Source organism: Carcharhinus amblyrhynchos, chromosome 4 (genome assembly GCF_965287045.1).
Source record: "Carcharhinus amblyrhynchos chromosome 4, sCarAmb.v2.hapA, whole genome shotgun sequence".
NCBI classification, from domain to species: Eukaryota; Metazoa; Chordata; class Chondrichthyes; order Carcharhiniformes; family Carcharhinidae; genus Carcharhinus; species Carcharhinus amblyrhynchos.
In genome coordinates, this window is record NC_137327.1 from 106,130,991 (window position 1) to 106,156,952 (window position 25,962).

General features: G+C 41.1%; 1 protein-coding gene across 1 annotated transcript in view; it reads left to right on the plus strand.

Annotated features, from left to right (window-relative positions):
• Positions 1 to 25,962, plus strand: part of pcdh11 (protocadherin 11) — a 633,690-nt gene that overhangs the window by 595,332 nt on the left and 12,396 nt on the right. The gene's annotated exons all lie outside the window — the stretch shown is intronic.

Consider the following 25,962-nt stretch of genomic DNA (forward strand, 5'->3'; position numbering starts at 1 on the left):
TTTTTAACTTGTACTGTTACAGCTGGCAGGGAGACGAGACTTTCATCTATTTGATTTTGGAATGAATTCAAATTCAGGTCCCAGAGATGCCTGCATTGGGTTCTAACCCACTGCGTTACCCAGACCCTTCACAATGTGAAAAATGGAATTCCTTTTGATGTACAGAATGCAGAAGCATAGGCAACTGCACCAGTTTCCAAAATAGGTTTTAGATACTAACCCATGGACCTTGTTTATTGTATAGTCTTTTTTTAAAGCAAGAATAGGCTTAAAGACTTTCAGTGGACAAGTCTATAGCCAGGACACTCACAATTACTTTAGTTGGCACCTCAAGTGGTATAAATTAAATGCAATGAATAGTTAAATAGTAATGGCATAAACTGCAATAAAATAAAATAGCCTTCTGAGTACTGAATTGTTGTTTGTTGTATTGCTACAGAATGCTTGTCATTCTAAAACGCTGCCCTGAGGGTTGTAGAGTGAGCATTAAAGCGAAGGAACAGCTTAAGCTAGAGGCTGAGGACATAATTGCATACAAGAGCCCACACACACAACTGAAAGACATTATTTCAACACTGCTGCCAGAGACAATCATTCTAGACCATCCCTCATAAGCGATTACCAATGGCTGTGTATCCTGCTAAGTGAATGCAACAACAGACATTTGTAAGGCACTGCTGATGTGCCTGATGGCCTCAAGTGTTTCACAAGAAGTGAGCGATGGATACTAAGTAGAAGCAAAGGAACGGAAAGGGCAAGGCTGAGGGCAGTGTAGGTTTGGAAGAGTTCCAGAGGGCAGTCATGTAATGGCTGAAAAATTAACCTCTGACAAGAGTAAAGAGCAAAGAGAATGAAAATTAAGCTAAAGGAATTTGGGAAAAAAACTCTTTGTTCATTATATGTATTGAACTTGATGAAACACCTTCATTTTGTAGGGTTAATTTTGAGAGGCTGTGTTTTTAATGCTGCCCCATACTCCCTTTGGAAGCTGAGCCTCAAAAAACTACCCCTATACATTTGCCTTTGATGAATGTTGCATAGATTTAGTGTACATACTTTGATTTCTGAATCACATGCAAATAACCGGTATATGAGGAGCTGCTCATTTCCACCTAATTGGTACACAAAAGCCTCAACAGCCAGTTTTAAGTTCATGCTTTCCACATATTTTGAAAGTAATATTCACATGGCTTAGGGTGCTTAGAAATGGTGTGTATTTCTCAATATTCTGAATTACACACAGTGGCAAGAGGCTCATATGGATCATAGACCATTTGGGCTGAAGGGTCTGTTTCTGCATTGTAATTTTTGTGCAGTTCTATATAACTTGACAGCTGATTCCAGTACAATGCAAACCTGGGGAATTTCTGTTGGTTGCAATACATCAGCCCAGGAGAAGTAGGTATTCATGTAATCAAGAGTTAAGGAGCATGTTCCCTCTCCATTTGTGTTGCATTTAGTACAACTGTTCTTCTGGCCACGTAACCTTTATAAGGGCTTCATTTTCTATTCAAACACAATGCTAATCAGATTCTAATGAGGAGACCTGTGAAATTCCTCACTTCTCACACTACACGTGCAGTGAACTATGCTTGCTGGTTTCCGATGGATTTTAAAGGTCAGCCAAGTCCTTGCCAGTAGGAAATGAAACCCTTCGAACTATATTCTTCTTTTTATTTTGATACCATTCATTAGAAGATATGTGAGCTACTTACTGTGATGCTCCTCACTGGGTTTAGTAAAAGAGGGTGAAAAACAAAGAAGGGATGCTAGGGTTGCTAAAAAGGTGCCAGAGTTGGTCTGAACATGTTGTTAGCAATTGTCTATACTGAACCCCCTCCAATGTTCAGCAAGGAAAAGTTGCAGAGTTTGCAATCTGTTTCAAAGACTCCTGCATCAACCTCCAACACGAGAATGGCAGTACCAGATTATGGACTGTTCTGCCAGTGAGAATGAATTTGTTAACGTGTACCCATGTTAGCAAATGAACATAAGCACACAGTTGGATAATGTTGGAAAGATTTAGACAATAGATTTAATTGTAAGTTGTGGTTTGAATCTACACTCTTCTGCATTATGGCTATGCATCCAAAAAGCTACAAAGTTTTATGAGAATGTTAGATGTTGCAGTAAAAATCTAGCCAAGATACAATGCTATGTGTCATGCATACTTAGGGCAAATACTTGGTATAGGACATATGAGTCACATTACCTTGACATTTTTCCTCAAATTTATACCTTTTGCATTTACAGCCAAGTGCTCTAGGTGTTGCTGATAGCTGCCAAGAATTCTATTTCTTTCTAGCTGTGACTGGAGATCGTAGTTTTCAGAGCTAAAAATCATAGAATCCCTATGGTGCAGAAAGAGGTCATTTGGCCCATCAAGTCTGCACCAACCACAATCCCACCCACACCCCACCCCCACAACCCCATGTATCTACCACACTAGCCCCTCTGACACTAAGGGAAATTTAGCACGACTAATCAATCTAACATGCATATCTTTGGAGTGTGGTTGGAAACTGAAGCACCCGAAGGACACCCGCTCAGATACGGGGACAACGTGCAGACTCCACACAGACAATCACCCAAGGTTAGAATTGAACTTGGGTCCCAGGTGCTGTGAGGCAGCAGTGCTAACCACTGTGCCACCATGCCACCCTTGTTTGCTTCGTTTCCTCCAACATAATTTCAATCACAGCATCTGTCGATTTGGACAGACACGAACAGAAACCATCATAAATTTGGCAACTTCAAATCTAATCTCTTGTCTTAAAAATAAGAATGTTGCCCTTTAACTAGCTTTAAATCAGGTGAAAATCAGTTAGGAACAATGCTTGAACCCTACCATTTGAGCAGCAGCAGCAATCTATAATGAAGCACAGTTGTAGAACTCATGTAGATCATAGCAGAAGATCGGTGATTTTATGGTGAGGATTTGAGTTGAACAATTCAATCAAAGTTGTCCCATCTTATTTTGTTGAAAGTCTCTGAATCATTAAGGGGGATGGGGAGGAGAGAGAGAGAGAGAGAAGATTTATATTGAACTGTATGTGCTATTGGGTTCTAGAGATGAAAGGGTCCTGAACCTACCTACGGATGTGGAGATGCCACATTATCTTGTAAATTGATTTTGTGTCTTTATATGCCTTGTTTATGAACACAACTCCTCACTTACCTGATGAAGGAGCAAGACTCCAAAAGCTTGTGCAGCCAAATAAACCTGTTGGACTTGAACCTGTTGTTGTGAGACTTCTTACTGTGCCAACCTATGGAACCATGGTGTAATTTTGTACGAAAATATTTATTTGCTTCCGGATTTGTTTTTCTATCCTTCAGTGCTGAATTATTCCATTGGTTAAATCCTTAAGGCCAATATGGTATTCCCTGGCTGATGCTTGCAGTCAACGTTCATACCCCATTCCAGTGTTAGAAAAGAAATGAGTGATGAGAGCTCAGCAGTGAGGAATTTCAATATCTCTTCCTTGGAGAAGGACCTGTTCTACATTTGATCTAAGGACCTAGGTAAGACAGGCAATTCATCATGTGTAGAATGTGACATCTTGCCACATCGTGACTATCTCCACCATGCTGATGCTCAAAGATGTTGAAAAATTAGATTTAAGCTATCAGTGAGCACAACATAAAACTGTGCATGGAGAGCCCATGAAGACAGAATCCCTTTCCCTACCTCTTCCTGAGTATCATTAGTTAACATCTCTAACATAACAGAAGCAATTCTGACTTCTATTGATTTCAGTTTTGCTTTGTCAATGTTTCACGGAGCTATATTAGAGACGTATTAAGAGCTGCATGAAGGGCAGGGTTAACGTCGCTAATACTAAGGCCTCTACATTTTCTAACAGGCCCCGGTAAATTGAGAGTTTTAGTGAGATTGGATCCTTGTAAATTAATGGAAAGAGTGCTCTCAGCCTCAGCTAGTACTTACTGATCTGAATTAAATAAGGACATCTCGAGTGGAGGAAATGAAATAATTGCACATTTATTAGTAATTAAATAACAGGTTGAAGAAATATGTACAGAAACAGTTATCAAGCATTCTTCTGTCGTAAGTATGCATCAATAGTCTATCATACCTCCACATTATTGTTCTATTCATAGTAATGAAATGCGGCATCTTTCACCTTGTAATGTGCCTGCAGGGTTAAATGACTTCATTATTATTAATGAGTCCATTCTAATGCAGCCTGGATACCAGGAATGGGAAATGTACAGCTCTAAGTAATAGTAATTACAAACTTAATTATTTCCATGCAAACTATATTTATCCTTCAGTGAGGGTGAACTCTTTATCTTTTATATGTCATTTTCCATTTTCCCGTAAGTCACATATGTACTGGAATCTGGAATTGAAAGATTCAGATAGGCTGTTATTTGCTTTGGACAAAACACAATTTTGTTTTCTGCAGTATTCTTAACAATTATTGGAAATGCTTTTTGTTTGTTTCCTTCCTGAGATGGTCTTAGTTTTTCAGTGTTGAGTTATTGAGTTCTTTGCAATTCTGTTGCCTTGACATATAAATGGTCAGTACAAATCTTTGAAGTGCTTCACCTCTGATGTGTTCGTGACCTAGGTAACAGCATTTCCTTTGAAACTTGTTGTGTGTAGTCCCTTTGCACAAGTATTTATCACAGAACAAAGTCTATGTGGTAACTTCCAGTCAACCTTGCAGATTAGTGGGAGCATTACTGGCTGCTTTCTGCCTTCTTCAAAAGAAACCTCAATTTACAAATGTAGCTGCAAAGTCAAGTGCTTCAACTGCTGTACTGTACAAACCATAAGCCTTAATCTTAACCAAAAATTGAAGTTAATCTCAATTTGGTTGATTGCATGGAAAAATCCACTATGGGAATTGGTAACTTAATATTGAGGATATTTTTCCCTCAAAATTGAAATGGAAATTTGGAGCTGGTTTGTTGCAGTTTATCAATAAACTGACATGTTTTAACAATTTAGATTTGAGCTGGATTAGGCATGAATTTAATATAATGCTGAACCCACTACAACAAGAAATATGTTTTGTATAAATGATATATCTACAGGTCAGTTAATCTTTTTAGAATGCAGGCTTTTTAAAGTTTAGCTGTTCTTTTGAAATCAGTTGACCCCTCTTCTCGATTCAATTTTTTGCACTTGTTATAATACCCATTTTATGACACTCCATCCCATATTGCTATCCCCAGCTATACTAAAACACTTTGATGAGTTGATTTCTTACACATTGAAAGGCTCACACATAAAGAGCTAGAAGTGAGTCAGAATGTCTGCATCCGCAAATGTTCCTTAGTATCATCTTCACTCTAATCTCCACTTTTGCAAATCTTCGGTGGGGGCGGCAGGGGTGGAGGGGTGGGGGGGTGTGGGGGGGATGGTGAGCGGGGTGGGTGGTTTAGAGGATTGCAGAAACTTCCAAGGGCTGGAATGTTTGGACTATCACTCTGCCCCTATGATCACCAGAAGATAGGTAATAATTGGCTACCATTCTTGGAAAGAATGGGGGAGTGGAACAAATTAAATTGCTCTTTTAAAGAGATGGCACATACATGATGGGTTGAATGGATTTCTTCAAGGCAGCTTGGCACCAGTTTCAATCCAACTAGTTAGAATCATCTTTATTCTCAAAAGGTGTGGATGAATACTAAGCTATATGTTAAAATCAAATCCTGCTGCATCTGAAGTCTCTATTTGGGATGTGCTGTTAGGTTACCTTCATGAAGTTTTGGTAATATACGTATGTTTGAAGTTTGTTTTCCAATGTTACAACAAGGGAAATCACAAATGGAGGAACTCACAACCAGATGTGCTAATTATTTGAAATGTACTGTGCTTACAGAGGAAACCCTGGAGCACGTTCCTCTTGTGTGACATTATCAAAGGTCTTCAGCCCCACTGGATTTACTTAAAAGTCAAAACGGGAGAATATGTCAAAATGAACAATTATGTTTACATAATAGCCCCTGGGTGGATAGTAAATTCATCTACTTTATAAACTAATATCTGCTTGAAAGTGTATAACAGAGGATAGCTCCACATCACTGTATTTATGCCTTAAAAATGCATAGATACACAACAGCAAAATAATGAACAGACTACACACTGAAACACAATTAGATATTAATGGTAAGTATAGTAAAAAAAACTTTTACTTTTGAAATACATAAAATTCAATTTAATAAAGGCACGCATTACTCAACAGTATATTAGTTTCCAAAGTGAATTTGTTAATAAGGCAGGATTTTCTTAGCGTTATGGAGACTCCATGGACCTTGAACATTGGTGGTGGGACCCAGAGTCAGAAGTCCCGCTTTCACTTCCAATAGATCCCATTTTCACCGGTAGAGGAAAGGGAGCTTTGCATGACTCACACTTGAGGCAACTCAAACTCAGCAGGAGCGTTTGAACAAATTGTGAAACTCAAATAGATCTCACTTTCACTGTCACAAGGACCTTAACCCTCAGTGTGGAAACATGAATTTTAGAGCAGGAGAGGATTGATGATGACCTGGTGGTAATGTAACTAGGCTAGTAAACAAAGAGGCCCAGGCTAATCTTTCAGGAAATGTGTTCAAATCTCATCAATTCAATGAGTGATTCAGGGATTTAATAAAAGCTAATCTCAATAATATGACCATTGTCAATCATTAAAAACCCATCTGATTCACTGATGTCCTTCAGGGCCAGAAATCTGCCACACTTACCTGATCTGGCCTACATGTGACTCCAGGACCAAGCAAGCCATTTAGTTGTACCAAACTGCTATAAAGTCTAAAAGGAATTAAACTAATTGGACTACCTGACATCTGTGTTGGCAACAGAAATAACAGCAGCGCACCCAGCCCTGCAGACCCTACAAAGTCCTCCTTACTAACATCTTGTATCTTGTGCCAAAACTGGGAAAGCTTCTCACAGGTGAGTAAAGTAACTGACTGACATAGTCATACTCACCAAATCATATCTTACAGGCAAATTTCCAGATACCAACACCATTCTTTCCACCAGGACAGTCACATCAGAGATGCAATGATGTACACTCAGAGGTAATTGTACTGGGAATCCCCAGCATTGATTCCAAATCCCATGATATCTCATGGCATCAGGTCAAACATTGGCAAGGAAACTGATTGTCATCAACTCCACCCATTCAGCTGTTGAATCATACTCCCCAATGTTGAACACTAGTTGGAAGAGGCACTGAGGGTGGCAAGGACACAGAATATATACAGGATGGACGATTTCAATGTCCATCACCAAAATGGCTTAATCTCACTGCTACTCATTGAGTTGGCCAACTCCTGAAGATGGTGAGAGAACCAACAAGAGGACAAAACCTACTTGATCTCATCCTCACCAATTTAGGTGTCACGTTCCATTTGTCCACTACAGTGTTGGTAGGACTGACTACCACATTGTGGTTGGTGGTTTTGGAAATTAAGCCCCCTCTTTATATTGAGGATATCCTTCATTGTGTTGTGTGGCGGTACCACAGTGTTAAACAGAAAGACTTTGAGCAGACATGTCATCTCAAAACTGGATACCCATGCAGCTCTGTGGACCATCAACAGCAGTTGAATTGTATTTAACCGAAATCTGTACCCTCATTTCACATTCTACTATTGTCGCCAAGCTTGGGAATCAAGCCTGGTTCAATGAAGAGTGCAGGAGGGTGTGCTAGAAACAGAAAATTAGGCTTCAACCTGTGAACTTATAGTACAGGACTACTTACATGCCAAATAGAGGAAGCAACATTTGATAGAAGGAGCTAAGCGATCCCAAAACCAACAGATCAAATCTAAACCCTGCAGTCTCTCATAACCAGTCATGAATGATGATGAACAATTAAACAACTAACCAAAAGATGAGGTTCCACAAATATTTCCATCCTTAATGATGGGGCAGCCCAGCACATCAATACATAAGATATGGTTGAATCATTTGCAATCATTAGTTACAAGTGGATGATTCATCTAAGCCTCTTCTTAGGGTTCCCAGCATCTCAAAACTGGGCACCCATGCAGCTCTGTGGGCCATTACAGATGCCAGTTTTCAGCCAATTTAACTCACTCTCCGCCTGTTTTTTGGGCGTACTTAGATGAATTTTCGGCACTCCAACTCTCATTGATAATGATAGTCTATTTTTTATATGGGTTTTAAGTCTGTTTGTTTAAGTCTGTTTGGGTCTTCTAAACCACTTATCCCAACACTCGGTAGGCCCTGAGTCTGGGGACGTGAAGGCAGAACAATATTGTGCAACCCACCCCTCCCACCTCACAGCCCAAAACCACCCACTCACTCTCCAGAGTGAAAATCAGGTCTTTGCTGGGCATTCTCTCCTGAGGCAGATGTGGCAAGCCAGGAAATTTCCCAACTCTCATTACCACCTTCAGATTAAAATAATTTTTTTTAAAATTTATTTATTAGTGTCACAAGCAAGCTTACATTAACACTGCAATGAAGTTACTATGAAAATCTCCCAGTTGCCATACTCTGGTGCCTGTTCGGATATATTGAGGGAATATTTAGCATAGCCAATGCAGCTAACCAGAATGTCTAAAGTTGATTCAGGGAATATATCTTTATTTTTTAGATTAAGAATGTAAGGCTTAGGGCTGAAATCTGGGAGAAACCAGAGTATGATTAGTATCTGTTCTAATACCAGCCAGACATTATTGAATTGAATAGATCTTTTGACTTGTTTGGGAAATGTTCCAGTTTGGTACATTTCTCTCTCCCTCATAGCACTGTATATAAAAAAACTTTGATAACTTTTTTTCTGATTAGAAATCTGATTATACCTATGTGAATAGTTGCATGCAATTACCTTGTAATTGGTGGTAATGTTCTCCCACATGTTTGCCTAATTATTTACTCGCGTAATTATTCCATTGATGTAGTGGGTAAAAATATCTTCCAAAAAACATTCTTCTGAGTATCTGTAAATTGGCTCAGAGCAAGAATGCTTTTTTTGTTCTAAATGATTTCCTGTATATTTTAGGATTTCTTTCAAAATGTTTAATATGCCATTAAATCCTTATTTGACTCATGCCCATCTAAAATGGGGTGAATGGATCTTAATAAAGTAGAGGTAGTATTCAGCAATTAGACACACTTCCATTAGTGGATTACAGACTAGTTCATCCATTAACATTTTCAAATCACCAACTTCTTGGAATGCATCTGTAATAAATGCAGGGAAATTGTATTTGAGAATTTTGTTTTTGACTGTGGAAGAGGTATTTTGCTAGCGATAATTATAGACTGAATTGGCCATTTACATGGAGCATAATTACTGAACAGGGGACCCTGAATTGCTTTGAAATTGCATTCTTCTATTCAGGAGTCTAGTTATTGCCAAGCTTATAGATGATATTCTGAAAAGAAACTTGTCAGTGCTTTGACTGACATGCTGCATGACCTTCACTTTGTAAGACTAAAAGTGTATTTTCACACATAGAACTTGGGGATGACTTTGAAAGTAAAATGCAGTTGCCATTCTTCTGGCTCGCTTGTTAAGTGCTCAGCAGTTTTCTTTTAGCTGGAACATATATCATTAAATTTGGTGCTTGCCTGACCAATTATATATTTTCTCCTTTTGGGTCAAAATGCGTCATAGCACAGAAGCTTTCAAAAGTACTAGACATGTTGGTAAGAGCTTCAAAATGTAGAAGTGAAGAAATATTCAGGTAGAATTTCTATTTGTGGTTGCTGGTTAATTATGGAGGAGTGTTAACTCATCCAAACCCATCCACTTGTAAAGTTAAAGTTGGGCCCCATATACCTATTCTTTGGATTTATCCAGGTTTCTTCCACATAAAACACAATATGTTTCCCAATTGGAACCTTCCTCATTTTTCCTGTTTTTGTGTTATTGATGGAAATCTGGTCAGTCTGATGAAGGCAGCTTCACTTGCATTGGCATTAAAGGGGATAAGCAGCTGTTTACTTCCAATCTATCATTGACCTTGGGGTAGGATTGAAGGAAACCACACCCCCCCCCCAAAACCTCCTCCTCCCGTCCTCTCAGCATGCTGGAATTCCAGGCACAATTGCACCCATTATTTTCGGGACTGCTATATTTAGTGTGCAGGAGAAAATCCCAGCTTATGGACAAAACCTTGCCATGTGCTCTTGCAAATGAAAGGTCTCTTAAATTGAGCTAATGCTGATCCAACAAAAAACAGCTATCGGCATGCCTGGCATGAGGTTGCTGACAGGATGAATGTTGATTTTTCCTGGACCATGGATGATGGATGAGGTAAGTGGGAATTTTATCAGCTTGGGTTGAAGTGCAAAGATAAGCCAACATTAATATGTAAACAAAGGACCAAAGGATTAAAAGATCATCTATAGCAAAGTGCTAATAATGCAACTGTTCTGTTGCTTTAGATTATAACGAAAATAGCAAGTGATTGTTGGCAATTAATGTACAAATAGCCTAAAATTAGTGCAAATGTCTAACATCTAGGAAAACTCAATTTTACTGTCACTGTAATGTAAGTTTATATTTGTAAGAAAACCATGGCAATGACAGTCGGGAGAAAGGAAAGGGAGTAAAATGTTGCACTTGTGCTGACTGTTATTCATATTTTGTGTTTGGAATGGCATCGATATTTTGGCACATTATCATGAGTGGTAAAAGTTATCCTACAATTTTGAAGTACTACCTCTGACTTGGCCAGGTACCACTCCATCTGTGCACCATACTTTACCAACACTATTTATCTAAACTGAATACTGTGTTTCACGTCCAAGCTGTCTACAATACCAGAGCCAGGATTAGTATCAAAATCATGGTTCCAAGAGAAGGCTCTGGTGCAGCGAGATGCTTATAGTTTTTTTTGAAGTTTGTTCTTGAAATATGGGTGACTCTGATGAGACATTTTCCATGCCATTTTGAGTTGCTCAGAGGTACTCAGAATTGACAGCGGAATGTGGGACTGGAGTCCTGTGGGTGTCAGACTGGATAGGAATGGCAGATTCCTCCATGAAGAACATTAGTGAACCATTTGGGCTTTTGCAGCAATTAAACATTTAGGTTTTAGGGAAAGGTTTTCCAGTAGTGAGAATCCTACAGCGCTTTGTAGGTATATGTATGGCTAAGTACTTGTGATGCACCTCTGTGACAACACCTAGGGCTTGAAGAAAGCAATTCATGAGATGTACTGTCTGAACTGTTCATTAGTGTTAACCATGCTGTACATTCCCAAATGCTATAGGGAAAGACTCACATGTCTGTTTTATATTGCCACTGTGAGGAAGGGAAAAAAACAGAAGGAGTTTCACTGAAATGATTGTAGAATTGTACAGTACAAAGGAAGATATTCAGCCCATCATATTTGTGCTAGCCAATGGAAGGGCTCCAGTTTGTCCCACTTCACTCTTCTTTTCCCTAATCTGGTGAAGTTTTCCATTTCCAATATATATTCAGTTTCCTTTTGAATGTTTCTGTTCTTCTGCTTCACCACCCTTTCAGTAAAATATCAAGTTTCAAGGGTTAAGTTTTGAGCGAAGGTTACATAAATATGGTCTGTATTGCTTTGTTTTTAGGAGGTTGAAAGGGGAACAAATTGAAGTATATAGAATGATGGAAGGATTCGATACAGTGGACACAGAAAATTATTTCATCTGCTGAAGGAATTCAGTAAAGGGGAGCACAATTTTAAAAATTGGATTTAAGCAATTCAGGGTTGAAATCAGGTAACAAACTCTCACAACAAGGGTGATGGAATCCAATTTCAAACTACTTACATTATCTACGAGGAGAAATTGTGAACTCCACACCAAATAAACAGGCTTGTGAGGATCCACAGACAAATATCAATACAACAGGATGTGGAACTGGCATGAATAAACTCTGTGACTGTGACAAAGACAAACTATCCCTCCTCATCCTACTTGACCTGTCTGATACAGTTGATCACACAATCCTCTTCCATAACATCCTGCATCTATCCTGTTTAGTTCTATTGCAATCTTAGGGGTTTCAATGAGACCTTCCCTCATTCTTCTAAACTCCAACAAATATAATCCTAACCAACTCAGTCTCCTCGTATATCAGCCCTGCCATCCCAGGAACCTAGTAAACCTTTGCTGCACTCCTTCATAGCAAGAACACCCTTCCTCAGATAAGGAGACCAAAACTGCACACAATATCACCAAGGCCCTGCATAACTGCAGTAAGCAATCCTTGCTCCTTTACCTGATTCCTCTCACTATGGAGACCAACATACCATTTGTTTTGTTCACCATCTGCTGTATCTGCATGTTTACTTGCAGCAACTGGTGTCTAAAGAACACCCAGGTCTCATTGCATATTTTCCTCTCTCAATCTATAGCCATTCAGATAATAATCTGCCTTCCTGTTTTTACTAGCAAAATATGTAACCCCACATTTATCCATGTTATCCTGCATCTGCCGTGCATTTGCTTGCTCACTCAACTTGCACAAATCATGCTGAACCACCTACATACATCGTCCTCACAGCTCACCTACCCACCCAACTTTGTATCATCTGCAAATTTGGGATATTACATTTAGTTCCCTCATCTTGATCATTACTACACACTGTGAATAGATAGGGTCTGTCACTGATTCGGCACTATCCCACTAGTCACTGCCTGCATTGGAAAGAGACCCATATATTCTTACTCTCTTTGTTTCCTGTCTGCCAATCAGTTTTCTATCCATCTCAATACATTCTCCCATTCCTATGCACTTCAATTTTACACGCTAATATTTTATGTTGAAAGCCTTCTGAAAATCCAAAAAAAAAAATCCCCTTCATCAACTCTACTAGTTACCTCCTTGAACAATTCTAGTAGAATTGTCCAACATAGAAAATAGGTGCAGGAGTTGGCCATTCAGCCCCTTCTAGCCTGCACCACTGTTCAATATGATCATGGCTGATATGCACTTTCAGTATCCCATTCCCGCTTTCTCTCCATACATTTTGATCTCTTTAGCTGCAAGGGGCATGTTCAGCTCCCTCTTGAACGTATCTAATGAACCAGCCCCAACTATGTCACTCTCTCTCATGATGAAGAATTATATTGTATTGTGGGCACTCATCCCCAAAGGGGCCTCGCGCAATTAGGTAGTCAATTATTCAATTCTCAATTCATAATATCCAGTCTAGGATGGCCTGCTTCCTAATTGATTCCTCAACATATTGGCCCAGAAAACCATCCTGTCCACTTTCCAGGAATTCTTCCTCAAAGTTATTGTTACTAATTTGATTTGCTTAATCTATATACAGCTTAAAGCCACTCATAATTAAAGATATTCCACATTGCATGTGTCTCTAATTGACCAATTATATTGAACTGGTTGTTCGTGTAGCAATGGGCATGCTCAGAGTTGTTCAACAAGTGCTGCCCTATCATATGGCACAAAAGAAGGCGACTTGGCCTATCATGTCTGCACCAGCCAGAAAAATGAGTCATCCAGCCTAATCGCACTTTGTAGCATTTGGGCCAAGGTCCTGCAGGTTTTGGTAATTCAGATACATACATGTTTTAAATAAGATGAGGTTTTCTGCCTTTACCACCCTTTCGGACAGTAAGTTCCCTACCACCATTCGTATGATTTTTTTTAATCCTTCATCTCTCCCCTAATCCTTTGTAAGTCATTTTAAATCTATGTCACCTAGCTATTGGCTTCTCTGCTGAGGTAAATAGGTCCTTCCCATTTCCTTTATCCAGACCCTCACAATTGTTCTAATTCATTTTTACAGGATGTGGATTTCACGACTTTGACCAGTGTTTAATACTAATTCCTAACTGTGCTCATTGTAAGTTAGCAGGGGTGATATAAATTTTCATAGGGCTGGGTGGGGACCATGAATTAGCATTAAATGAGAATGGAGGGGTGCGTGAAGCCTAGAAGGAACATGGATAAGGCATTTTAAACTTACCTTTCAAACGTTCCCTGAATTCAGACTATGGTTCATGATTCCAAGAGATTGCGAATAATGAGTAACACAGAAGCTGGCCTGACTCCAAGAAAATTGCAGGGAGTGAGGGAATGTCTGCCCTTGCAATGGAGCCAAGGAGGTCAGGAGTCGAGAGTGCAGGGTGGGGGCTTACTATCTGCATCCTTCTCCCATGCCTACCACCCATTGGTGACATCCAGAATAATGACAAGGATCCTGAAATTGTGGTCCTGTCTGCTATTTTACAATAATACAGATTTAGTTTATTAATCTAGATTAAGAAAAGCACTGTTTCTCATGCTGACCCTTAGGTAACCCCAATATATTTTAACACTACACACTGCTTGATGGGAGATAGAATCAGAAGTGGTGCATTAGTCCCTCAAGGTTGTTTATTTCACTAATCAATTGGATCATGTCAATCTGTAACTGAACTCAAGTTAACCCCTGTCCCACCCTCTCCACTGGGCTCACAACTATTGATATCTTCATCCAACTAGGAAAATATCTAAATCTAGAATTAAGAATGTTTTTGTGGGGTCTTGATGTGCATAAATGGTTGCCATGCTTGTCTAAACTGTCCTTGCACTGTGAAGTAATTAATTGCATGTACAAGAGTTTGAAATATTCCTGCAGGTTGCAAATAAGACATGATCTACATCCAAGTCTTATTTTCTTTGCCATTTTGTTAATTATGCAATATTACTAAAAACAATTGTTACAATAATGAGCTCATTAACAAATTTGTAAGCATGGAATATTGCTATAATTCTGTACTTTTAAACAGATAATTGATGCTTTAAAAATTTGTGATGAGTTTTGACTTTTTAAAGCATTTTAATCTGCTCTTCATCTGCTACTGTGTCTATTCTATTGGTTCATGGTGCGAAGCTTGTTGAGCCCAATTAGTGCAAAATTGGAGGGTGCTGTGCTGAGGGTAGCTGTCAGACGAGGATGTGCTTGATTCCTGAACAGCTGTTGGAAAGGGGAGACCATCATTCCCTCTTATTTTTAGCCCCTCATTGTCAGAGACGAAAGGTATTCAAACACTACCCAGTCACTCACCGCACTAAACAAGTGTGAAAAATAACATTAAATAATACACTGGTTTTGCAGACTTCTTTCCCTTGAGTTTATTGTAAAAGAAAATGGTTATAAGAACATAAGAACATAAGAAATAGGAGCAGGAGTAGGCCATCTGGCCCTTCGAGCCTGCCCCGCCATTCAATAAGATCATGGCTGATCTGTCGTGGCTCAGTTCCACTTTCCCGCCCTCTCCCCATAACCCTTAATCCCCTCTCTTATCAAAAACCCATCAACCCGCTTCTTAAAAATATTTAGCGAGGCAGCCTCCACCACTTCAACGGGCAGAGAATTCCAGAGATTCACCACCCTTTGAGTGAAGAAGTTCCTCCTCAACTCCGTTCTAAACCGCTCCCCCTTTATCTTGAGGCTGTGCCCCCTAGTCCTACTGTCTTTTTTGAGCGGGAAGAGTCTCTCCACCTCTATCCTATCCATCCCATTCATCATCTTATACGTCTCAATGAGATCTCCCCTCATTCTTCTAAACTCTAACGAGTACAAGCCTAGTTTATTCAGCCTCTCCTCATAGCTCAACCCCCTCAACTCCGGTATCAGCCTAGTAAACCTCCTCTGCACTCCCTCCAAGGCCAAAATATCCTTGCGCAGGTGCGGCGCCCAAAACTGCACACAGTACTCCAGCTGCGGCCTCACCAACGCCCTATACAGCTGCAGCAAGACCTCCCTACTTTTATATTCAATCCCCCTCGCTATGAAGGCCAGCATCCCATTCGCCTTCCTGACCACCTGCTGCACCTGCAGGCTGGGTTTTTGCGACTCATGCACAAGGACCCCGAGGTCCCTCTGCACCGTCGCCTGCTGCAGTTTTTCGCCACGTAAGTAATAGTCCTTCCTACCATTCTTCCTACCAAAGTGGACCACCTCACACTTGCCAACATTAAATTCCATTTGCCATTTCCTGGCCCATTCGCCCAGCCTATCTAGATCCTTCTGCAGACTCTCCACACCCTCCGCACAATTTGCCTTTCCCCCAATCTTGGTGTCATCAGCAAATTTCGACACCCTACACTCGGTTCCCTCCTCCAGATCATCTATATAAATGGTAAATATTATACTGTTGGTAACCTTATACCAAGATAATCTCTGGAAAGGCACAAGTGAAACTATGTAGTCTTGCTTTCAGTGCTTCTGTGGAGGCCTTCGGAAGATCTTTTTAAGGACCTCTGCATGTGCTGTTTAGTGTGGCAATTTTCCGTTGAGTACCAAAGTATAATCAAAGGCAAAAATAAGTTGCAGGCCTTGTATTGCAATGTTGACAAAGTGTTTTTAATCAATTCATTGAATAGTAGAAGGAACAAAATAAAACAAGAATACTCCCTGAGATGTGCAACCATCTACTATATTTTAAAATCGTTACGAATATATGTGTACTTTAAGCCCTTGGCATTTCCTGGCTTATGGTGTAAATTAAAGTTACCAGAATGTTGATTTATCACTTCAGGAAGATAATAATGATTCAACACTAATTTGGCTGGTTAATATTACCAAGATACCGTATGTATCATGGAGAAGAGGAAGTCAATTCAAAGAGCATTAATTTTTCCTTTTATCACTTACCAGTAAACAGAAGGTTTTTTTTTTAATAAGTGAAGACGTATTTCCCAATCCCTCTGACGTTGTGTACTCTGATTTCTGTGAATAACTTTACGTCTAATTTGAGGTAGGATTAGAGAATTTTATTGCATCCATTTGGAAACCACAAAAAAAAAGAGTCTGCAACATCCCCTTCCATATTCATACAGCAAAGGGAGGGACAGATAAATAAAGTTTTATACAGAGGCCATAGGGAATATAAATATTGGTTCACATGATTCAGGGTACAGAATCAAAGACCAATGAGGAATGTGGAGTCAAGAACCAGGGGTCACTGTCTGAGGTTCAGGGTAGACATTTAGGATGGAGGTGAAGAGACATTTCTTCACCTAAAGAGTGATGAACCTGTAGAAATCATTGTCACAGGAAGTAGCTGATGCCAAAACATTGAATGTATTGAAGAGGCAGCTAGATATAGCACTTGGGGTGAATGGGATCAAAGGTTATGGGGAGAAAGCAGGATTAGGCTATTTTGTTGGATGATCAGCCATGATCGGAATGAATGGCGGAGCAGGCTCGAAGGGCCAAATGGCCCCCCCTTCTCCTAGCTTCTATGTTTCTATGAATTCTTTCACATAGGTTAGCAGGCTGAAAACCGATGTAAAATTTGCTTTTTAGGTAGTGTTGGAAAACAAGCCCCCACAGCCTATTCTACCCCCTCCCCCCACCCCCACCATGTAAAATGAACCCCAGGTTGCTGTTATGTCAACAGGAACCATGTTTTGAATGTGACTTTAGAGTACCTGCCCATCTTGGTTCTATTGCCTTGCACAGAGCCCAACTCTGCGCGAGGCAATAGAGCCAAGGTGGGCAGAAACTCTGAACTCTGGTCACCCTATTATAGAAAGGAAATTATTAAACTAGAAAGAGTGCAGAAAAGATTTACTAGGATGCTACCGAGACTTGATGGTTTGAGCTATAAAGAGATGCTCGATAGACTGGGATTTTTTTCTCTGGAGCATAAGAGGCTGAGGAGTGATCTTATAAAGGTCTATAAAATGAAAAGGGGCATAGATCAGCTGGATAGTCAATATTTTTTTAAAGGTAGGGGAGTCTAAAACTAGAGGGCAGAGATTTAAGCTGAGAGGGGAGAGGTACAAAAGGGTCCAGGGGAGCAATTTTTTCAAACAGAAGGTGCTGAATCTCTGGGACAAGCTGCCAGAGGTAATAGTAGAGGCAGGTACAATTTTGTCTTTTAAAAAGCATTTAGACAGTTACATGGGTAAGATGGGTATGGAGGGATATGGGCCAAATGCAGGCAATTGGGATAGCTTTGCAGTTTAAAAGAAAGGGGTGGCACAGACAAGTTGGGCCAAAGGGCCTGTTTCCATGCTGTAAACCTCTATGACTCTATGGGCCTGAGTTTACTATTTGTATTCTAAGTACTGAATCTGGGTGCAATTCAAATCTGACTTGGAAAACCGTTCTCAGGCACTCCTTTACACACCCAGCCTGAACAAAAATCATGAGTCTGAATTGCGCAGTAGGTGGGGCTTAGTGCACTTGACACACTGCAGCTCTGATCAGAGCTTTGAACTGCGCAAGCACAGTGAAAAACAATTTGAAAAACGCGCCCCTGTTACATTGCTCCCGGGCTGCAAAAAGCAGATAAAGCAGGCCGTGAGTGATGTGACAGGAGCGTATTTTTCAATATTTTTTTCCCTGCACATGGAAGCGATAACCCCCACAGATTAAACTCCAGCCCCATAATATAACATCCCCCCCCCGCTACCCAGACCAATCACGACCCTCTGTCCCACTTCGCCACCCCCACGCCGATCGTCCACAGAGTGGCAACGGTCCATCCTGCTCTTGCCCGTCCACCAGAGATCCATCTGGACTGCCTCCCTCCTCCTCCTTGCCCCCTCCTCCACCACAGAACGAACTGGTCTCTCTCCCTCCGCCATTTCCCACACCCTGCCCCGCCACCAGAGAACGATCTAGCCTTCCTTCTCCTCCTCCTCGCCAGAAAACTGCCTGGCTTCCCTCTCACCCCCCACATTGGAGAGCGATCTGGCGTCACTCCTCTGTCCCCCCAACCAGAGAATGATCGAGCCTCCCTTCTCCCCCTCCCACCAGAGAATGTTTGGGCCGCCTTCCTTCCACTCCCACCAGAGATACATCTGACCTGCCTCCTTCCTCCCCCCCCCATCAGAGAATGATCGAGCCTCCCTCCCGCCCATCAGAGATACACCCAACCCACCTCCCTCCTCCCCATACGAGAGAACGATTGGACCTTCCTTCCCCCCCCCCCCCCCCCCCCCCCGCCTCATCAGAGGATGATCAGGCCCACCTCGCTTTCCCCTCCTTCCACCACCGATCTGAGTCAGAGAGCCGCTGGAAGCTCTGAACTTATACCTTCAGAAGCTGGAGTGCTCGAAACAAACCTTTGCTGAGCATGTCTGTTTTGCACAGAATCTGGGTGTGCTAACACAATGATAATGGGGAAATGCTGGCATGCAACCTATTAATTCAATTTAAATGCATGCAAATGCATTTAAATTGCTGTTGTGCCCGTTTTGGATCGCAGCCATTTTCGGGCCTTGATAAAGTGGGCACCTGCTCAGATGCGGGCGTGGATCACACTAATCACCTCATGCCCGACTTGACTAAGTTGACGCAATGATAAAATCGGGCCCTATGACTCTAACTCAGCGGAGCTTGCCAATATGTTGGTCAATCTTCCTAACTTCTGCACTAATTGAAGGGAATTGGAGAAGACTGGCTTAATAGGCTGATACTTTGAATTTAAGAATAAAAAATATTTATAAAATTAAAACTCCAAATAGGGTGATATAGGGGCAAATTAAAATCACATTAAAAATGATGAAGAAATGGTGAGGAAATGAATACAGTCCTTTTAAAATGTCACGTTTGATGAAACATTCTTTAGTTCTTTCTGGCTCTTTTTTTTGTTCACTCTTCTGTCTCCTGAAGGCATTGACTCCTGCATTTGGGGGCATGGTTCACAAGGGACATTTATCTCTTGAAACCTCGTCATGTGGTTATTATTCATGTGAGCTTTGACAGTTAGTATTGGCAGCTGCGGAGGACATCTCAGTGTTCTCATCTGGAATCCAGTAGGGATTGCTGTATGGAAAGTGGGAGCCCTGGCCTAATTTCTCCCTGTGACCCAGGTGCATTGTGACAGCATTGGAGTCCCTCGTGACACTTTGGCTTAACTCACCACAGTGAAAACTGGGATCTTCCCAGTTAGTAGGGCTTAGAGTCAGAGGTTTTACCCCCCCCGACCATCAGGATTTCTCATTACCTGTCAGTTGGGTGATCTCTTTAAGTTTATAGAAGTATATTGAACAGACAGTATTGGGCAGGGCATCAACATTTTGTTTCAGGTAAGTAGTGACCTACACAACATAACAAACAATCTTCAGCCCTTGGTGACAGCACACATCTTATGGACTATCTTCAAAATGTTGTTTTTCTTGTGGAACGCAGCCAGTGGTCTAAATAATTTTATTGATGTTGCATAAACAAGACCTTAGTATCTTAGATTTATGTTGTGAGATAGGAGGACAGCTCTGTGACAAGTTTTGAAAAATTGAACATCATTTGTGGTGTTGTGATGTTTTAAAATGAATTGCTCGGAGCAATTGCTCGGAGCATTTTATTGCAACAAGTCCATGAAAAGAATAGTGCTGGAAGATGGATACTAAATATTGGATACAGCAGCTCCTGAATGCTATTTATAAAAAAATCTGCAAAAGGGAGGTCAAAGATGCCGCATTTAGCACTATAGATGGCAGCTACCTCATATTTGGATTTCAGATTGCCAGACTATCTGATCATGCATTCAGTAAAATCGTTTAGTAACCTGGTGCCTCCTTTCGAAAGGTTGTCTAAAGCTATTGAACAAAATGGACATTACTGAGGACCATGGTAAAATGAATATTGCCATAATTACTTCAGTTCAAAGTCCCACGGTTACACTTATGGTGGATAGTTGATTTCAAGATTAACTGCTGAGCACTACATCAAACTTAAAGTAATCTACATAAGACCAAAAATAGCTGCTTTAACGTTCACTTTATTTTTTCCCACTGTCCAGCTTCTCCTGTGTGGCTAAAGCTCTCTACCCGTATTATAGTAATTTCTAGTTGTTAAGTAACAATGCTAGAAAATGGATTAATTGATATTCATGCTCTGTCTTGCTGAAATGGTTGTGGGGTGAGGGAATGGCTGTGTGCAATCACAGGTGCATAAACAAGAATCCGTAGATCAAAGGATCCCTACACTATAGGAGGAAGCCATTCAGCCCATCAAGTCTGTACCAACCACAATCCCACCCAGGCCCTATTTCCGTAACCCTCATTTACCCTGCTAATCCCTCTGACACTAGGCCAATCAACCTAACCCTCACAACTTTGGACTGTGGGAAGAAACTGGAACACCTGGACGAAACCCATGCAGACGCTGGAAAAAGTGCAAACTCCACACAGCGACTTAAGGCTGGAATTGAACCTGGATCCCCGGTGCTGTGAGGCAGCAGTGCTAACCGCTGCGCCACCATGCCACCCCCATCTTATGTGGTATCTAACTTTGTTTCCTTCTCTTTCCTTTTTGAAAGTCCCTCGGGATTGTGGATGACTTACTTTTTCACTAAAACAGAGTTCTCAGGTGAAAGAGGAGTCCAGGGCATGACCTACAGTCTATGCCACAAATGGGACAGATGATGGTTAGAGGAGCTGGTGGCTGGGGTACCCAGGTTGCCACACGCTCCTTTGACTGTCGACACTCAGTTTCAGTATGTTCTCAATGATGAAACTCAAGATGTTCAGCTCCATCCTGGACGCTTTTACTTCAGTTCAGGCAGTCTTAGACTAGGGACTCCCAAGTGTGGATGGGGATGTTATATTTTTTTCAAGGGGGATTTGAGGGTATCCTCTGCCCTCCTGGGGTTCACTTGCCATGTGGAAGCTGCAAGGAAAGCACTTCTTTCAGGCGTTTTGTGTCAGGCATGCGGCTGATGTGGGTCCACACAGTGGAGCTGATCGAGCGTGGTCAGTGCTTCGATAATGGAGATGTTGGCCTGAGCGTCAATGCTACCTATGTTGATGTGCCTATCCTGCCAATGGCTTTGCAGGATCTTGTAGAGGCAGCACTGATGTATTTTTCCAGGGTTTTAAGGATCTGTTGTACATAGGTGCCTGATTCACCACATGGCAACTACAAGAGAAGTACAGGGAATAGCACCATCACATGTACATGACTTCTTTGAGCTCAGAAAGGCCTTAGATGCTATCAACAGTAAGGGAATGTGAAACATCCTCCTTTATTATGGCTGCCTCCAAAAGTTTGTCACCAGCCCCTGACATGCAAGCTGTGATCCTGAACAACAGATCTATCACAGACCCAATTCACCTTTGGACTGGGGTCAAACAAGACCGACTCCCTTCTTGATCTTCCTTGCTGCAGTGCAACATCTCACCCTCAGCAAGCGCGATGCTAGACTGGAGCTAAACGAGAATCTGTTCATCCTCCGTTACCTGCAGGCCCCATATTCTAACACTGAGCCACAGTATGCAGGCGATGCTTGTGTCTGCGAATGGTTGGAGGCTGAACCACAAGCCATCGTCAACACCTTCACTGAGGCAAACAAGAGCCTGGACTTTAAACTAAACATCCGTAAGACAAAGGTTCTCCATCAACATGGCCCCACCATACAGCACAGCCTCCCCTCAGACAACAAAGTCTTGGACAATGTGGATCACTTTCCATATCTTGGGAGACAATTGTTAATAGGGTAGATATCAACAACAAGGTTCAACACAACCTTCAGTGTACCACTGCAGCCTTCAGCTGTCTGTGAAAGGAAGTGTTTAAACACCAGGACTCAGACTCAGCAACAAGCTCAAGGCCTACAGAGCAGCAATGATATTCTCCCTCCTGTAAGGCTCAAATTCTCCTTATCAAATGAAACATTTGCTTTGCTTCGACAATTATACCCAACATTTCACACAATGGCCAAGTTCCTCCAAAAATGACAGGAACAGATTGTTCCAAATTAATCTAAAGAAAGACATTTTTTTTCAAATTAGATTCAGGTTTTCTATTTTCCACTCATTTGTACTCCGTAGATCAAAACTCTTTGACATTGACAGCATATTATTGTAAAAAGAATTGAATTGTTCACTGTGTTTATCCTCAAAAGTGGCAGAGAATATGACATTAGGCAGAAGCTGCTATAATCCTTATGTATTCAAGACAGTAATAAGTTTGGCTTGCCATAATCTTTCCCTGTGTAATTGCAGCATTAAGATGTGTAGGTTTGATGGATTAGTCATGGTAAGTGTGTGGGGTTCCAAAGATAAGGCAGGAAGAGTGCCTGGGTAAGATGCTCTTTTGGTGCAGGCTCGGGAGGCCGAATTGCCTCTTCTGCACATAGGGAATCTATGATGATTCAATGAAAAAAAAACAACATCCCATTCTCCCTGTAGCACACACACATTTTCTATCATCACTTATTTTGCCTAACTTGTTTTCTCATTCCCTCCCTTCATCCAGTTTTAAGCTTGGGCTCTCAGACCTCAGCAGTTCAGATGTGGCCATGGAGGGATGCACATACCAAGGCTGGAAGGCCTGCCTTGTTTTTTTAGGACTTTATCCCAGTTGTATTGAAATCTGTTAGGCTTTCAGCCCTCACACCTCTCACCCACTCACTACCCATGTTACCTTCATGGTTCCCTTACATCCTTTATGCCTGCTCACCAGTATGCAGTACAGAAGCAATGAGTGGTATAAAAAACAATTTTAAATACACTTTATAAAATCAAAAATCTGATTTGAAATAAACTGTGCTTACTGCAACCCTATAGAAGTGCCAATCTGGTGAGCAAGCATAAAGGATGCAGAGAGTCAGGGAGGTTGTAGGAGGACATGGAAGGACATGAGGGAATGGTGGGGGCACGCAGAATATGGGAGGGGCATGAGGGTATCAATGAGGAATTGAGGGAGCATGGTTAATACCTTTTAAATGTACTTTTCAAAGTTCCTGAATTCTTAGTGGCTGTGAATCACGTGTCCTGACAAAGCTGATGAAAACTGGGGGGTCATGGTGGGAGATGCCTGCCCTTGCAATGGAACCAGGTTGGGATGTTGTGAAAACTTCAGGCTCTGGGAAGTGTGTGTGGTGGGAATCCCAGAATTGGGACTGCCCCTTCATATCAGAGGCCAGTCTTTATGAAAATCCAGCCCTGTACCCTTTATTTCTGTATGTCCTGGCTCTCCCCTACCCCTCTTGTCTGTGTTGGGCTTAGCCCTCTGACAATTGACTGGATCACTGGATATTTATTGCATTTGGCTGTAATTCCCAGCCCCAACTAAACACTAAAATCTGTTAAGATTACAGACCCGTGTAAGCACTAATTAAATCCCAGGGGCCACGTATATATCCCAGTGCGGGGGAGTGCAGATGGTAGGTAGAAAATGGAGAGGCGGAAGTGGGGAAACTGGAGCTGAGAATGAGCTGGAACGTGGGGAGCTCTCTACAGTTTAAAGAGAGCAATTTTGGAGGACCAGGTTGGAAAGAAGAAATGAACTGGAAAGCCAAACTTCTCTGGGCGGAGTATGGGGCTGGGATTTAAGTTAAGGGCCTGTGTGGATCTGAGTGAGAGCAGTTGAAGATATCAAGTTTTGGAGGGAGAATGTGGACAACAATCAGCGGTGTGGTCCTGTTTAGGCGATAACAACAGTATGATGTGTTTCCATAGCCCAGTGAACTTCGAGTAAAGCTCCAACATAGATGCCATTGTGAAATCTGTAGTGAAGTTTAGCTTAGGATATGTGGGTCAGGGGAGTATGTTAGCAGTTGTATGCCATTGAAACTTGGTAATTGTTTTTTTTTATGATAGATTAATGCAAGTACAGGCAGGTTCTAAGATATATATCACTGAAGGCACTCTGGCATCTGATGAATTAAATTTGTTTCATGGTACAAAGTAATATGATTAATTAATAGATTTATTAAGTTCTTGAATAGACACCATTTAAGAGCTTTCCTTTAGCTTTCAACCTCTATTTTGTGCACTGTCTTTCTCGGTCAGTCTGGATTGTTTGGCTAATTACATCATTGCTATCACAGTCAGTGACATTCAGCAAACATCCCTAAATTCTCGCACTTAGCTTGCTCTTGCTCTATCATGACAGTCACATAAGATTTGGTGAAATTAGATGAGAAGTTATGTTCTGGGACCTAATTTGCTGAAAGAGTATGTTTACATTTCTGCAGCAAATATAGTCCTGCGTCCTTACAGCCACAAGACTCTTCAAGATGAAAAAAAATTCCTTTTTGATAAATTTGGTAATTAAAAATCTGGTCATAAACATTTGCATATTTAGCTAAAGGGTGTATTTTCTTAGGAGTTAACCAGGATTGTCCAAAATGCATAACACAAAATTACAAAGTTTTTGTTTCCAGACAGAAAAAATAGTCTTTCAACACCAGTCGTGCTGCTAATACAGTCTGCCTTAAAGCAGGATCAAGTCCCTATTGGTGTTGGGTAACCCTATTTGTCTGAATTTCCTGGATGTCTATTTGCCAAAGCATTCCAGTTTTCTGTCTCGGATCTCAAAATTAATAACTTGCCTGGGAGCAGTTGCTTTCTGAGAAAAAGCCAGCTTTCATTAGCACTGTATGATATTGCTGTGGTGTTGAGCACTGCTGTGTGTGTGTGTGTGTGTGTGTGTGTGTGTGTGTGTGTGTGTGTGTGTGTGTGTGTGTGTGTGTGTGTGTGTGTGTGTGTGTGTGTGTCAGCAGGCGCGTGTGTGTCTAAAATTCAGCAACAATAAATAGGATTGATGTAGTTGGATGTTACTGTATTTTTTCCCTTGAATAGTTTCAATCTCAGTGACATTGTGGTTTAATATAACATCAAGTTAATTCATGTCAATTTGTTACATTGTTTCCGTGGGTGTAATATTACTTCTGTTATGAGGCTCACTTGTACACGTGTACATTCCATATACAGAAATTTGATGTATATGATTCCTGCCTTTTCCTTCTTTCTATCTTTCTTTCTAAACTAAAGGAATGATGTTGCTGTTCTGCGTATTTCCTACTTCCCCAAGCTACACCTTGTTATTAAGGGGTGAAATGCTCTCTATTATTAATTTTAATGATTAAGTTGGTGTATAAAATCAGTATTCCTACTTTGTAGTTGTGCTGATTTTTCCTTCAAATTATCTCACAGAAGGATTTCACACCCGCGATGATATATACATTGTTGTTAATAAGCTTTGCTGTTGTGAAGTTGTTGACTAGTGAATGTATATCGCTTACATTAGCAAAATCAAACCTCTTCC